The sequence below is a fragment of the Ursus maritimus genome, unplaced genomic scaffold, assembly GCF_017311325.1.
Source record: "Ursus maritimus isolate PB19 unplaced genomic scaffold, ASM1731132v1 scaffold_12, whole genome shotgun sequence".
Lineage (NCBI taxonomy): Eukaryota > Metazoa > Chordata > Mammalia > Carnivora > Ursidae > Ursus > Ursus maritimus.
The window spans coordinates 37,369,737-37,385,985 of record NW_024423564.1 but is presented as its reverse complement, the minus strand read 5'-3'; the positions used below and the strand labels follow the sequence as shown (position 1 = coordinate 37,385,985).

Genomic DNA, 16,249 nt, shown 5'->3' with positions numbered 1-16,249 from the left:
AGGGACATCATGAGGGATGTAGATCAGTTCTTACTGTGTGGGACTTTCCTCTACATTGCAGGACATTTACCATCCCTGGCCCTGACCACAGAATTCCCTCCTCTATTTATTGTAACAACCCAAAAGAGCTTCACAAATTTCTAAAATGTCTCCAAGGGACAGTACAACTCATACACACAGCTCTAAAACTACAAGCTGTGTTGGCACCTGGTCTAACTTCCCACATATTACAGACAACAATTTTACTGAATATTTTGCAGCGGTCTAATGAAGGGTCATCAAATTTCTAACCATTATTATCATTACCACCCATCACCCAATCCTGCACAATCAAGACTTTTTTTAGGACAGCATGCCACTTACAGATACCAAATCGTGTACTAGTTATAGAAAGGAACCCTAAACAGGACAGATGTTTATTTCCCTCTCATGGAAAAGTTTTCCCAGGTATTCCAGGACTGATAAGATGGATTGATAATTTGGGGATCCAGGATGTTGCTCTCTTTTTGCTCTGCCAGTCTCAACATATATGGTTTTCATTTCATGGATCCAACGTGGCTGCTCTAGCTCCAGCCATTACATTTGAATTCCAACAGTGAAATGGGAAAAGATAAAGGAAAAAGGCATAATCCTTGTCTTCAAAGGCAAACCCCCAAAACCACACAGACAACTTCTGCTTTCTCCAAAACTCAGGATTTTAATTTTTGAGATTCTAAAAGTATAGATTGTTGGTAACTCCAAGCATCTAGTAAACACTGTTCTACCAGACAGGTGGCATGGTGAAATGAACCTCAAATTAGACACTCTAATTCTGGCCGCGCGGCTAACCAACTTTCAGATCCCAGGCAGATCATTTCTCTTCTGTGGTTCTGTTTCTCTATCTGCAAAATGAGGAAAGGGGAGTTGAAAAGGTTATTTCAAATTTCCAAAATCCAGAGTGTACTATAATGCTTAGGACATTTTATGACTAAACTCAGTCTTAAAACATTTTTTTCCTAAAAATTTTCCAGTCCATTCATTGTAGGTTATGGATTTGTATTTTCAAAAGTCATGCCAGTTTTACAAAGTACATTAGGAAAGTAGAAGTTTGGGTTTGTTTTTAATGGCCACTGCCCAAGTCCATTTCGATTGGTTAGCATCGTGCTGTAGCAGCTACCAAATACCCTTCAATGTCATCCCAGCTTTGTACCAGATTGTTGCCATTCATCTCCAAAAGGGGCTTATTTTTTGTTTTTTTGAACCTGTTCCCACACTCAATCTCTTCTCTCCTCAACTACAATCCTTCTTGGAATGGCCACTGTCTCTTTTTTGTATTATTGCATTAATCTCCTATTCAATTTCCTGCTCCTACTCTTGGATCTTCTTAATTCACACTGCACAAAGTGACCAAATAATCTTTTTTTAATTTTATTTATTTATTTATTTATTTATTTATTTATTTATTTATTTATTTTTACCCCCATTTTTCCCACCTCTCACCCTGCCTCTGGCAACCAGGAATCCATTCTAACTATCTATTGACTTGTTTTGTCCCTACTGTTGTTTTATTGAAGTATAGTTGACACACAATGTTACATTAGTTTCATGTGTACAACACAGCGATTCCACAAACTTATTCCTTATCCTACGCTCATCACGACCGTAGCTGCCATCTGTCACCATGCAATGCTATTATAGTATTATTGCCTGTGTTCCCTATGCCCTAAGTTTTATCTCAGTGATTTATTTATTCCGTAACTGGAAGCCTGTATCTCCCACTCCTCTTCACCCATTTTGCCCATCCCCCACATGTATTCTTTTTTTTAGATTCCACATATAAGAGAGAGCATACAGTATTTGTCTTTCTCTGTCTGACTTATTTCATTTAGCATAATAACCTTGAGGTCCATCCACATTGTTACAAATGGCAAGATTGCATTCTCTTTATGGCTGAATAATATTCCACGGTGTGAGCATATCATATCGTCTTTATCCATTCATCCACCAACAGACATTTAGGTTGCTTCTATATCTTGGCTATTGTAAATACTGCTCCAATGACCATGGGGATGCATTTATCTTTTTGAGTTAGTGTTTTCATTTTCTTTGGATAAATACCCAGAAGTGGAATTGCCAGATTATACGGTAATTTGATTTTTAATTTTTTGAGGAACCTCCACACTATTTTCTCTAGTGGCAGCACCAATTCACATTCCCACCAAAAAGGATTCCCTTGTCTTCACATCCTGATTACACTGATATTTCTTGTCTTTTTGATAATAGCCATTCTAACAGGTATGTGGTGATATATCACCACGGTTTTGATTTGCATTTCCCTGATGATTAATGATGTTAAGCATGTTTTCATGTCCCTGTTAGCCATCTGTATGTCTTGTTTGGGAAAACGTCTGTTCAGATCTGCCCATTTTAAAATTGGATTGCATGGATTTTGCTTTTGAGTTTATGAGTTCTTTATATAGTTCAGGCATTAACCCTTATTAGATACATGTTTGGCAGATATTTTCTCCCACTCAGTAGGTTGGCTTTTCATTGTGTTGATGGTTAGTTTCCTTCGCTATGCAGTAGTATTTCAGTTTAATGCAGTCCCACTTGTTTATTTTTGCTTTTGTTCTTTTTGTTTTTGGTATCAAATTCAAAAAATCATCGCCAAGACCTATATCAAGAAGCTGATCACCTATGTTTTACTTCTAGGCGTTTCATGGTTTCAGAACGTACATTCAAGTCTTTAATGCACACTGAGTCCATTTTTTTCAGGGTATAAGATAAGGCCTAGCTTCATTCTTTTGCATGTTGCTGTCCAGTTTTCCCAGCACCATTTATTGAAGAGACTGTCCTTCCCCCATTGTATATTCTGCCTCCCTTGTTGTAAATTAATTGACCATTTATGCATGGGTTTATTTCTGGGAGTGAGACAGAATTTAATGAAAAAAACTTACTCTGTCTTTGTAATTGAACACTTACCATATGCCAGACACTGAATTACACACTGGAGATATAATGGTGAGCAAGATTGGCACAATGTCTTCCCTTATACAGATAGATAGACAGAAAATAATTGTAGTTTATAGCAAGTGCAATGAAAGAAATGGTTAAATATCTAAACAAGAGACTAACAGAGGCGACCAGCTTTACATAGGGCCATCACAAGAGACCAAACAGAGACCTTTAGAAGCGAATGAGCTGGCTATGCAAACCGTGAGGACAAGGAGAGCATTCCAGGCAGAGAGAACAACCTGTGGTAAGGTCGTAAGACCTGGGAGGAGGGGTTGGGGCTGTGGAAAAAAGGACCAGTGGGGCCAGAGACTGGTGAGAGGGGAGGGAGAGGGAAAGTGGCCCAAGAATGGAAAAATAAATAGGGACCAGATCATACCAACACCGATAGGCCCTAGGAAATGTGGATATATTCCAGTTTATGTCCAAGGAAAGGTTGAGACATTGAAGGGCTTCAAACAAGGGGATTATGTGACTCAATTTTCTTTTCTTCTCTCTTTTTTTTTAAGATGTTATTTATTTATTTATTTGACAGAGAGAGAGAGAGCACAAGCAGGGGGAGTGGCAGGCAGAGGGAGAAGCAGGCTCCCTGCTGAGCAAGGAGCCCAATGCGGGACTCGATTCCAGGACCCTGGGATCATGACCTGAGCTGAAGACAGTTACTTAACTGACTGAGCCACCCTGGCACCCCTCAATTTTCAATTTAACGTCACTTTTGCTTTTGGTGGAAAAGAAACAAAAGAGAAAGAGAAATTAGTAATCCAGGGAGAAATGGTAGCAATTAAGACAGAAAGGTGGCAATAAGAAAAAAAACCTTTACAAAGTATAATTTAAATGTTTAATTATACCTAATACTACATACAGTCAACCAACAAATAATCACATTCTGAGGGCCCACCATATGTCCAGCATGGAAATGTAGATATATGACGGATTGTTCCTGCCTTCTGAGAACTTAAACTTTATTGGGGAGGGAATTAACATATAAAAAACTGTATTGAGAGTCTCCTAGAACCTCTACTGACACCTTATGAAAGGTTATTCCTTTAGGTTAACAGGGAAAATATGTAGAAATCTGAAGATAATGTTTTTGTGTTAAGTCATTGCTGGTTTTTGTAATATTTGTAGCCTGATTTTCCTGTGCCAGTAACCAGAATGTGAGCAATGTCCCAAGAGACTATTTTGATATTTCCACATATCATGTTTTTCCTCATTTAGGCCAGGTTCTGGACATGGTAGACCCCAGATTGCAGCAGGTGGTGGAAAGCTTAAAAGAACATTCAGTTTAGACTTTACCAGTATATTCCAAGCTCTCACTCACCCCTGCCTACAGAGATCCTGAACTCCGGCTTCTTTGCAAGATCCACTTTCCGTAAACACTTCAGCCTAAATAGGAGACTGATGGCCAACATACACTATTTGCTTTCTAGAAGTTATAAAAAGCTGATTTAATTGAAATAAGCAAAGATGATCAAATGTAGCAAATGATCTCGTTTAAAATAATCAATGAGCCATACTAGGAATATCTTTCAAAGCAATATCTTGAAATAAATTGAGCAACTTGCCTCAGACTTAAAGGTCCTAGATGGGAAGGACTCTACTTTTGCTGTTTAAATTATTCGTTGAGGCAAATGTTCAAAAATTACAGACAGTGGAGAAATTCTTGTGATAGCCTCATGCCAACGGCGTGGGAAACTACCAGACTTTTTGCATTCCTCACAGTAATCCCAGTTCTCGTCCTCGGAGTCTGTCAGGAACAACTGGAATAAGAGAAGGAGAAAGAAGCCAGAGGTCTAACACTAATGACCATTACCATTCCCAAGTGCCTTTTGCAGGAGTAGGCAATGGTAATTCTGATATCCTGGAATCATTTGAAACTGAGTAACAACACTTTGCCTACTTAAATGCCCCCTGTCATTTCATTTATCTGGGCATGCTTCTGAACATTCTTTTGCTGTTAGGCGAGGCATGCTTACAGCCAGCATGTATTGCTTCAGCAATGAATAAAAGGGTGTTCCCATCTAGAACCAACTTTTCAAACCTGTGCAAGGGCAAGGATATAATTTAAACATTTAGGTCCTAATTTGCAAGACAGTTCCAGAATAGTAGGGTCAATAACACTTGTATAACATTTCTACTCCTGGAAGAGGTATAAAATCCAAGAATATAGTGGCCTATTAGTTTGATTGTCAATTCAATAAATGGAATCACGGCATTATTGCTTTTGGATGCCTAGTTAATAACCACATGGTACAACTCCAGAGCTCAAAGAGAAATATGAAAGATATTCATATCAACGGATTAGTCAGATTTCATAGTAGAGATCTCTCAGAAAATAATACCAGTTACAGAAATCATATTTTTCTAACTCAACATTTCTCTCACAGAAAACTGGTGTCCTTGGAGATCTTTGTAGATGTCCATCACAACCGTTTATGTTAACAAGTTTGAGATGTGCTGGGTTAAATAAAGTTAAAACACCTTTATTTTGTTTCACAATGCTTTAATAATGTGTGCTAATGCTCATTTTGACCTCCAAGAAAGGAGATATAGTAGGTAGGACTGTCTTTCCGCAGTTCATGTGATTATAGAACCCTGGAACATATGTTACCATAGCTGGTATGTATTTGCACTACTTGCTCTCTCTGCTTGGACGGGTCTCTCCCCAAGGACCACTGGGTTTGCTCTCTCCCTTCCAGTCATTTGCTCAAATGCTACCTTCTTGGTGGGACTGATTCTCACTCACCTATTTAAATACCAACGTCTGCCCTCACCCACTTGGGCATCCTGATTTCCCTTATTCTGCTTTACCTTTTACCCATCGTACTTATCATCTACGTAAGTAATTTATTATGTTTATTTTCTGACTCCTTCCATTTGACAGGAATTTTTACTTCTATTTTACTTTTAGTTCCTAGAATAAGGACTAGCATATACTAGGTTCTCAGTAAATATTTGTTGAATGAAGAGGGAATAAAGAATTTTATTTCCCATATGATTTAAAATCAAGATGTGTCGTATAAATGATATGTTTTCTTTTTTTTCCTGTTAGAGAATTTATGATGTATGTTACAGTCAGTTATGTCTTAGAATCTAGGAAATATAAATCAGGGGACACTTGCATTGTTCTGAACTCATTGCTGCCAGAGTTAATTTAATATCTGGTAAGAAAGAAACAGCTTAATGTCATTCATGACTTTTTTTCCTCTAATTTTATCACTCCCCTTCCTCCACCTGAAATTAATTTTTGCCAAGTTGCGAAGGCCTTCCAACTCTATTTCAATAATAACTTCCTCATTAATTTCCGTCCCTCCTTCCCTACTAGGAAAGGCACATGGAGGGGGACAGCTGGCAATAATCCTGAAGAGGAGGCCGGAACCTTAGCATAGGTGGTCTTCGAGGCAATTAGACTTTCTGTGGGAAGCAACAGAGAGCCACTATCCAGAGAATTTTTAGAAACATCAGAACTTGTGGAAAGAGATCTCTGACAGTGATGTAATAAACGGTCTGGAGGTCAGCATGATTCTCATTTCTAATTCTGCGCTAACTCTTGGTTTCTCTTCTTGTGAGGTTCTTTCCATCAGTTTCACATCTGCTTTCTCTGAGGCCACCTACTCCCATCCCAGACCCGCTAGTTATCCAAGAGGGTCTGGATATGTAACAAAGAAACAGGCTCCAAGACATCCCTGTTGTGTCTCTTCCAAGGTCTTCTGGAGTTCTTACCCACACTGACAGAAGACACAGGTCAAGGGAAGAAAGGGGAAAGTGAAGAGCTTGACATTTATTTCTTATCATAATCTCTAAATACTCTCACGTGATGTGAGTTAGTCCCACTTTACAAACAAGGGGAATTTAGTTCAAAAAACTGAAGTATTTTATAGAATTTCATGTAGGTATTCAGGTTCAAGCCTAAAGCTGCCCCCAAAGGATAAATGAATAAGACCAGCTGATGAACCCATTCTCAGTTCCAGATAGTGCGGTGCATGCTCTTCACAAATTGTCACTATCACTTACAACAGCCTCATGAGAAGCTTCAGTTCTTTTCCCCATTTTTCAGGAGGCTAAAGTTAGGAAGATTCCACAATTTGTCTAAGTTCACACAGCTAGGAGACAGTGCTTCTAAGCACTGCAGCCCATTTTATCTGACTGAAGGGAGAAGTCCCACGTGCACATTATCAATAAACTCTACTTCTTTCCGCTATTTCATCTTGCCTCCAATGGTATGAAAAGCAAGGACACATGCTGGCCTGGCCCTGACCTGCCCGATGGTCTGTCGGCCTTGGGTGTCGGTGGCCCTCTGCTCTCCCTGCTTGTCAACATGTCTGGACAGCCATGGATCCTGCCGGTTGTGTGTGGGGCGGGGGGTGACGAATAGCTCTGGACAGATCAGTGTCCTGACCATAGAAGGTCCTTTTTACTGTTTCTTTTCCTATTTCATTTTAACAATTTATATCCCCTCCACCTCACTACCATCTTTCCCCTACAATTGTGGGGAAGAGATTAACTTTAAAATGTAAGACAAAAAATTAGAGCTGAATTTCAATCGACTCTCAAAGCAGGAAGGTCCTCTGCAAACTTAAAAAATTTACCATTATTTTACTGTCCCTTACTGTGGATTCCTCTGGGGCTGGGCAGCATTTTACATGAAAACCCAAAGACTGGCTTTCCCCTTTTTTCCTTCTTCAATATTCATTTGGGGTTGGTTCTGTAGTTCCAGTTTTGGGTAGAGACAGACATCTAAATTAGTTGTTAATTTGTATCAAAGAAGCTGTTACTCAAAATACTCCATGACACAGAGACTCGAGCAAATAAAGACTTAGAAAAAGTCAATCCCCATAGATATAATGATATAATGCAATAATAATGATAAAACAGAAAAATCAGAAATGTATTTTCACTATGCTCAGCTGTGCAGAGAAATGAGGATTCTTTACTTCTTTTTAAGTGATTAGGTTTTCTTCACAATCCTACACCCACCAGGTAGTTTAGAAAAGTTGTTTTAGTTAAATTGCCAATTCAGTCTTGCTAATTCAACCCATCTCTTTACGTAACCCAGTTTCTGCTTAGATGAGTCAGGGAAACACTTGTCAGAGTTTTGCCCTCTCCACCTGCGTATCTGTAGGATGACTGAGGTGTACGTAATCTTAGGGGAGGAGGAGTCCTGGAGTGCATGAGGTATCCTCTCAGTTCTCCAGGTTTGGCCTACTCCTACAGCTGGTAGTACCTCAGGAGTGACTTGTCCATCCCCTGGGCATTCTGATGTACCCACTGCTAAAAACTGCTTTTCGGTCATATTTTGTTCACTTAACTCTGACAATGCTACGGGGCGCCATTTCCTCGTGGAGACTGGGCCCTGTCTCCACTTTCATTGACGATGTATATCCCTGACACAGGACCGTGACTCCCAGTTGGACCTTAGTCTGTGGTGGATGGCTTCATTCCCCTTCAGCAACCTCATTCGGCAAAGCTGCCAGGCAGGTCCTTCAATTACTTTCAGCCAGATCCTTCCAGTTCATGCCACAGGATGCTCAGGAACTTCTGGATAGCTTCACACCATACAGGAGCAGAAGGAGACTCTAAGAGGCTTAAACTTAGACCTTTCTGTACAAAACCATATTAAGCCACTGAATTTAATTTGATGTAACAGCCCCCCAAGTTTAAGCAGAAGCCTGTAGGCGATCGCTTCCCATAGCCTCTTGGAGAGCAGCAGCCGTTTTCTCCTCTTCATTCCCCTCAACCTCTCTATACTTCTCCTCTCCCACTGAACTCTCATCTCCAGGAATTTGTGAAGAGAAGAAAAATTGAAGCCATGCTTTCCTACCTCTTTGCCTTCTTTTACCCAAAATTCTGTGGTACCTGAGAAGCCAGGCATGGCCCACCTTGTTCCTAACTTACCCTGTCCCCCTCTCCGTTAAGACTCTCTACTATTGTTTGTCTGGCCAGCTTCCCAATCTGTTAAGGAAGAGACGAAGCAATTTAGAAAATCCTTTTCTTTCTTATAACCCAAATTTCAGGACTGTTGTTTCAGAAGAGTCAGTTTATGAGATCTAAAACTGATCAATGGCTCCTTTGTTCTAACTTGGGAGAGCCCAGCTTCTTTCCTGGGGCTATATGCTCAGTAGGTAGAAGTTTGTAAGGGATCTTGAAGTAAGGGAGAAGTGTAAGTACTTTGATTTATTATTTCCAGTGATTCAAATATAATTTCAAATATAAATCTTAGTAAAACAACAACAATATTTGTTTTTCACTATGTCAGATACTGCGTACCAACATTATTTTAGTTCCTAGTTAACTCTTACAACAACCCTGTTCTGTCAGTCTTATTACACATATCTTCAGAGAAGAAAACCAAGGCACAGAACGATACACACAGCTGGTAAGGAGCTCTTGCCCTTATCCACTGTGGTCTAGAATAGTGCCTCTCGGTTTGACTACAACTCCAGTAACAAATACAATTTATGTCACAATCAAAATACACACATAACCAAAGCAGAGTTTCACACAGCAATACTTATCAACCACTCTTTTCCTATGTTCCGTGCAATTGTATTTCTTTGTCTTGCTCTTTCTTTCTCACTTTCTGTCCTTCTTTTTAGTGCTGGGCACAACCAACAAAATCGATTCTACAAGCTACTAACGACTTGGAATTGACACTTGAAAAATGCTGCTCCAGCAGCTGCAGTATCAATATGACCGAATTCTAATAGAAATTACATCAAACTATTTAGCCATTTAGAAATAGGCTAAGGTAATTTTTTGTGTACATGTTGTAATTGGGAGAGCTTGAGTATGAAAGTCTTAAAGCAAGTAAAATAGTGAGTAAAATATCAATTAAATACTGTTAAGTAGCTTTAAAACTACTTAGTAAGAGGAAATCCAGAAGCTGAACAAACATAGATTTGTGCTTTAAACATTTACCATTTTCACAAAGTCTTCTTCCATTTGGCCTTCAGAACTTACACCTAGATATTTTCACCCTTCACTTTGATCTACAGGACTTAACTATCATACCCCCAAATTTTAATTTTTCTTCTAAGGATTTAGATAAAACATAGCATTCGTTCCTTCAATATTGTATTCAAAATCTCAACATGGCTTCAAAAGAGAAAGGCTTTCCTGAGTTCCAAATTCATAGATGATAAATAGTTCGAGTCCACGGACTTTCTGCACTTAGAATAAGCAAGACAAACACAGCATTGAGGTTGCCATGAAGACCTTGGGGATGAATGAGTGATATTTCAGGAAACAGAAGGTTCAGAAAATGTTCAAGAATTTCAAGATCATAAAACCTAGAAAAAGTCAATAGATTTCTGCCTTTTTCAGCAGGAGGATCATTAAAAGGTTGTGTGCTGGAGTACTTTGCTTTAGGCAGCTTCCAAGTAAATCAAGAAATGAGCCTTCCCCCATGTTTATTGCACTTTCTAGTTCTCACTAAATTATACCTTTGACCTCTGAGACATTTGCAATAGCACCAGGATGTGGTTACAAATTGGATTAGTATTGCCAAGCACATCCTTTCGGCAGGCTGGAAGCTCTAATCCATCGGTAATCTACTGAAGCCAGGGATGACATAAGTAGCTCTCAGGGTTAGGTTTTTGAGATATAAACAGATACTTTTGAAAATAGGGAAAAGAAGCTATTCAAAACACGGTAAAGGGTACTTGAATAAACCCTGGAAGACCTGAGTTCTGGCCCTGCAACCACTGCACGTTAGTTTTGGAAGCCCTGCAGAGTTACTTGGCCTTTTGGACCTCAGATTTCCCATCTGTAAATATCACCCATAGCTTTGCACCTGTAATGGTCTCATAGCGACCAATGTGAGGCCAAAAATTCAGGATCCATTAATACCCTCATGTGGCACATGAGATCAAAATCACCACTGCTGAGTTGTTTTTCTCAATATTTCGGAGAATACTAGAAATTACCATCCTCCTGGATTCCAGCAAATGGAGAAAAACCTAGCACTAGTCTGTATCAGGAGAGGGTTAAAAAACCCAAAAAGTATAAACAAGATTGTGGGAAGAGAAACTCATATAACCTGCAGGGGGCACTAAGGTACTTTTAGAAAAAGAACCATGACTGGGCAGGAGAGGTACCTGTCACCCCAACTGTAAGGAGGCATATGAGAAGAAAGGAACAGAGGGATATCTTCATTTATCAGTCCTCATATGGTCTGTTACTCCCTGCCTTCTATCTCAAGTAGACTGCCTGGACAGCAATCCGTGATTATAAAAGATAAACTGCTAACTGATAGGGGAAGGAAAAAATTCCAAAAAGAGAAGCTTCTTCCTAAGGGTTTGATAAATGAGGCTTTGCTACCTCATAACTTCAGGATTTACCATTTAATCAGGATTAGGAAATCCAAGGAGAAAATGTTCAGCGCTCATGACATATGATTATTGGCAGAGCTGTGGTAAATTACAGACAGAATTCTAGGCGTCTTGGTTCTTCCTTTATAGGGTAGGGTCAAAAGGATATCACAGATAGAAGACTCAAGTCAAGGCCTTTATATTACAGGATTGCTTCTCAGGAAGGAATGAATCAGATTAAGAATGATGCCCAGAAATGCCCTTAACGTTTGTATAATACTTAACAATTTGTAAAGCCCTTTTATGTAGAAATTATCTCGCTTGATCCTCATGATGACCATTTTATATTTGAAGGTTTAGGGAGGTTAAGTGGCTTGCCCAAAGTCACACAGTAAATTTCAGAGAGGAGTCTTCTTTTTTTAAAAAAAAAAAGATTTTATTTATTTATTCGACAGAGATAGAGACAGCCAGCGGGGAACACAAGCAGGGGGAGTGGGAGAGGAAGAAGCAGGCTTATAGCGGAGTAGCCTGATGTGGGGCTCGATCCCATAACGCCGGGATCACGCCCTGAGCCGAAGGCAGATGCTTAACTGCTGTGCCACCCAGGCGCCCCCAGAGAGGAGTCTTTAATGGAAATATTGATTTCTGGTGATTTTTAACAGCTCATTGGGCTGTTCTGCCAACCAAGTGTGTTTCGGGGGACTTACTCACAATGGGAAAATTCTGTTACAAACCCGAGAGATGTCAGTTTATGTTTTAAAGTGAAAATCAAATGGCAGATAGTTACAAAGCAAAATAAGGAAAATTTCTCATCACATGTTTTGTAGTTCCAAGAAGCTAACAGGAGTTTTCACAACATCATCGAGCCAACACAAATGGCTAATCTTAACAGTACGCTAAATTGGCAGTCATGTCGTCTGTGTGATCAACAATATGCCATGCTGCTTTAAATTTATCCTGTTACAAGTCCTCTGGGTAAAGGTATCGTTTCCTAAGGTCCCTGTCAGAAATGAAACAGAATTCTAGTAACAGAAGTTCATAGAAGTAGAACCGTGTATGCTTTCCATTTCCCACCCTCCCCCCAACACCCCGCCAGAAAAATTCATTACTGTCTGTATACCAAAGCCCCATAGCCCCAAAGCCAAAGGGAACCAGGAGCCAAAACAGGAAGAACAAGTTTGGGTGTGAACTCCACCTGGAAGTCTCAGGTCTCGGGATGAGACATGATGATGTCATGAGCTTAAGGAGGGGCTTTGAAGTCAGACCTGGGCGAAATCCAGCTCTGCCCCTTGGAAGCGGTTAAGACTTAATGAGCCTCATTTTCACATTTGTGAAATGGAAATAATACTGATCCTGCAAGTTCATGTAAGGATCAGAAACGATACATGTAAATGTATGGCACATACCAAATCCTCCATGACTAGTGATCAGAATTTGGGGATCCCTGATGCTTGGTGGGAAATGCAGCAGACAGCAATGTTGAAAGGCCTGAAGACAAGTTTGACCGCCTTCCAAGCCTACCTAAGGCTAGCCCTGACATCAGGGCTTGGGTGGGTCTGCATATTCTCCAGCCACGGACTCTGCCAGGGCCGTTCTACATTCCCAAATGTAAGGACTGATTGTCCTTTGATTGTACTAGTCCTTCAAGATCAAAGATGGATGCTGAATGTTAGTTGTCAAATGAATGAACTGTGGAAATATAAAAGCAAAACAATTCATGTTGCCTTAGGAATAGCTCATCTGCAAAATCTAATATGCTATTACATTGACATAGTTCCTCATTTCATCTATTAAATCTTGCATTTTAGTAAAACTAGTTTGTCACAACCAAATGCTACGATCATGTACACTTACGGACACATTGTATGTCTACAGTCTGCCTAGAGTGTCTCACAAATGCTGGGATTTGGGGGGGAAAAAAAAGGAAATTAAGATCCAAAGATGAAAGATGAATAACAACCTCTGTGTCTCAAATAGCTTTGAGTGCGGCTACATTTTTAAAAAGTGCTTCCAAAATTTATAGCTTTCTAAAATTTTAGTTCTAGCACATCTACCCATTAAACTAGAAATTGTTCTTAAAAACAAAAAAACTGTCCAGCTGAAAAACCTAGGAACGTAGACATCATGAATTGAAACGCCTCAGGTTAAATGCAGTTTTTCAATGGGCTTTGCTGTGGGATACGGTCCTGGAGCGAAGGACTCACTTTCCTGTGCCCTGAGCTTTTGTTCTAATCCTCCATCCAGGACTTGGCTGATTTTACTTGCATTTACTTGCTTGTGGCCTGGGAAAGATGTTTCTGTAAAGACTGACCCGTCTCTGGGTCTCCCAGCGCTTGGTTGTGGTACGGATGAGGGTGCTCATTCAATCTCCTCTGTGCACGGTTGACTAAGACCTTGAAGGGTCCTTCAGGCTCCACGAGGCCCGAGAAGAGCCTATTGAGACTTTCAGCCTTTTGCTTACTGCCCAGTTACTTTTTTATTAGGCTGATAAACTTCTGAATTGTTGAAAAGCAGCTGTTCAAAAAAGGATTTAGCTTATTCTCCTGGGGTTTCTGGATGTGGGGGAGACAGACTTGTGACTGGGATCCACCGGTCCCCAGCACAGTTAGACCTGCACGACCTCTCTTTCTGACTCTAACAAGGTTTCTGGATTGTGATGGAAACAGCACCACTTTTCAGAGAAAGCCATAGCCACTCCCTCAATGTTCTTTCTGTGTCCCATCTCAATGTGGGTATTTCTATATAAATGTTAGTCTTTAAAAATAGAATTTCAGTAATTTGATGTTCACCAGGTAAATTTGATGTTCACCAGGTAAGTGCTAACCAGAGAGAGTAAATGCAGCTGTGCTAAGAGGAAGACAGGAAAAGAGAAGGAAAGAGAAGAGAGAACGCCAGGGGAAGGGTAGGGAAGGGTGGGGAAGGGAGGACGGGAGAGGAGGGGAGGGCAGGGGAGTTAGGGGAAGGAAGGCAGGGAGGGCAGGGAGGGCAGAGAGGGGAGGGCTGGGGAGGGAGGAATATGGAGGGAAAAAACAAGACAGAAAGCTCAGCCACAGTAACAGGAGTTCTGACTAAGGCTAAGTATGGTCAGATGCCTGAAAGGGTTTAAACTGTTAATTTTCACATATTGCTCAAGTAAGCAAAACTAAAAGCACTTAATTTTTCTAATAATCTCAGACATGGTTTCCTCCTAATGTACTACACAATCTGTATTGATTATTCTGTCGGTGAGATATGCATTTAATAAACATGTATTCCAAAGTGAAGCGTAAAATCAAAGTTTAAATTACTCTTTGTGAAAGCCACTTTTTTCCCCCAGCGTGTCAAAGCAAAATGTAGCGGGGGAAAAAGACTTACATTTCAATTGTTTCTTGAGAAACTAATTCATAACAGACATTAAGATGAACAGGGCAAAAACAGGCAGCAGAGGACCAAGAGAATACATTTCATACTTTTTCAAAACAAGCTGGATGTAGGGGTGTCGTCCGTGAGTTCTTTTGAGGACAAAAAAGAGCTTAGCTGGGAGTTACAAAGGAAGAATAAACTTTTATGCTTCTGAAAAACAAATAAAATTTTCCAGTATTATTTTGAAATTGTTAAATTGACAAAGATATTTAAATATTGATCCACTAAATATTCCATTTATATGCATGTAATAAAGATTAGAGTATAAGCTTTTAGCATTATTTACAAAGGGCAGTATTTACATATAAGAGCAATTACTTTGCCAAATTTAAGCAACCAGTTTCTGAACTCTTAGAATCCCCCAAAGCAATATACGCAACTATGCAAAAATTTTACACATTTTTAATGCTCTTCAGAAGGGTTTTATAGGAAAGGAAGTTGTCAATGTGCAAAGTGGTACATAGAAGGGGTGATTAAAAGGAAAAGCAAATTTATATTTGTAGTAGTGGAGGGTACTGTTGTTTTTGATTTGTTATATGCTTTAATCTGGCATGCTATTTCACCCTTCATGACACACATCAATACCTTCTTTATGTCTGCCTATTACCACTCATTTAAAAATCTATTTTACATGATTCTTTCAGCCAAAAATGGACCATAATGACACAGAATACAGCATGTGCTTCATAAATTCTGTAAGAATCAATACTTTGGCTGGAAATTTGTCAGTCTCTCAAAGTTATGCATCATTAAACTTTACTGTTATTACAGTGGACTCTTCTTCAAAGTTCAGTACCTAGCTCGTACTGGAGAAATGCTTTCAGAGCCAGGAAAGGTTCAGAAAAGCAAAAGCTACTCGCAACAGGGTAGATACCTTGAGATGATGCTTAATTCGCAAAATGCAAATAGAACTAAAGCTATTTTGCTTCTGTATGGAGAGGGAGTTTATAAGATTCAGATTACATTTATCTAAAGGTGGCAGAGGTGATCTCCAAACGAGTCTGAAGAATATTCGTCTACTGAGCAGATTCCACCTTTCTTCTAATACTCTGACAATTATAGCACACAGGTTACGAAAGACATGGCACCTGGATTCTTCACCCATTTGACACCACTCTCTGACTCAACTGGTAATGAGAACGCCTTTTGTTTTGTCCTCTGTGAGAGGCCCTTGGTGTTTGTCATGATGACTGGCCTGTGTAGACACCTGCTTTTTAGGCACACCTGTAGGGATTCCAGCTGTAATCGTGTCCCCTACCAATGGCCTCAGGAACATCAGAAAGAAATATTGAGGGAATTCCCTTCATGAGCTGTCTCCTGCTTGCCACTCCACTCTCACCAGGCAAGATCTCACCATTTTAACCAGAATGAGATATTGAAAGTTCCCAGAACAGACTGAGCTCTTGCTGCTGGGTTCAAGGCCTTGGCTCCTGTAGTAAACTTCACCTGTCCTGCCCTTTCCCCTCTTAACTATTACTTTCTTTATGATTTAGAATGTTTGTCATCTTCTCTGTGAAGTTCTCCCTGATCAACTTAGATTGAGTTCA

The 16,249-nt window shown here is 39.9% G+C and overlaps 1 long non-coding RNA gene across 1 annotated transcript in view; it reads right to left on the bottom strand.

Moving 5' to 3' along the window:
• Nucleotides 1–688: 688 nt before the first annotated feature.
• The window catches only part of LOC103662976, a 125,942-nt gene continuing 110,381 nt past the window's right edge, over nt 689–16,249 (bottom strand). Inside the window, exon 3 of the long non-coding RNA XR_005834125.1 lies at nt 689–881. This is a non-coding gene — a long non-coding RNA (uncharacterized LOC103662976). The remainder of the gene's footprint in view (nt 882–16,249) is intronic.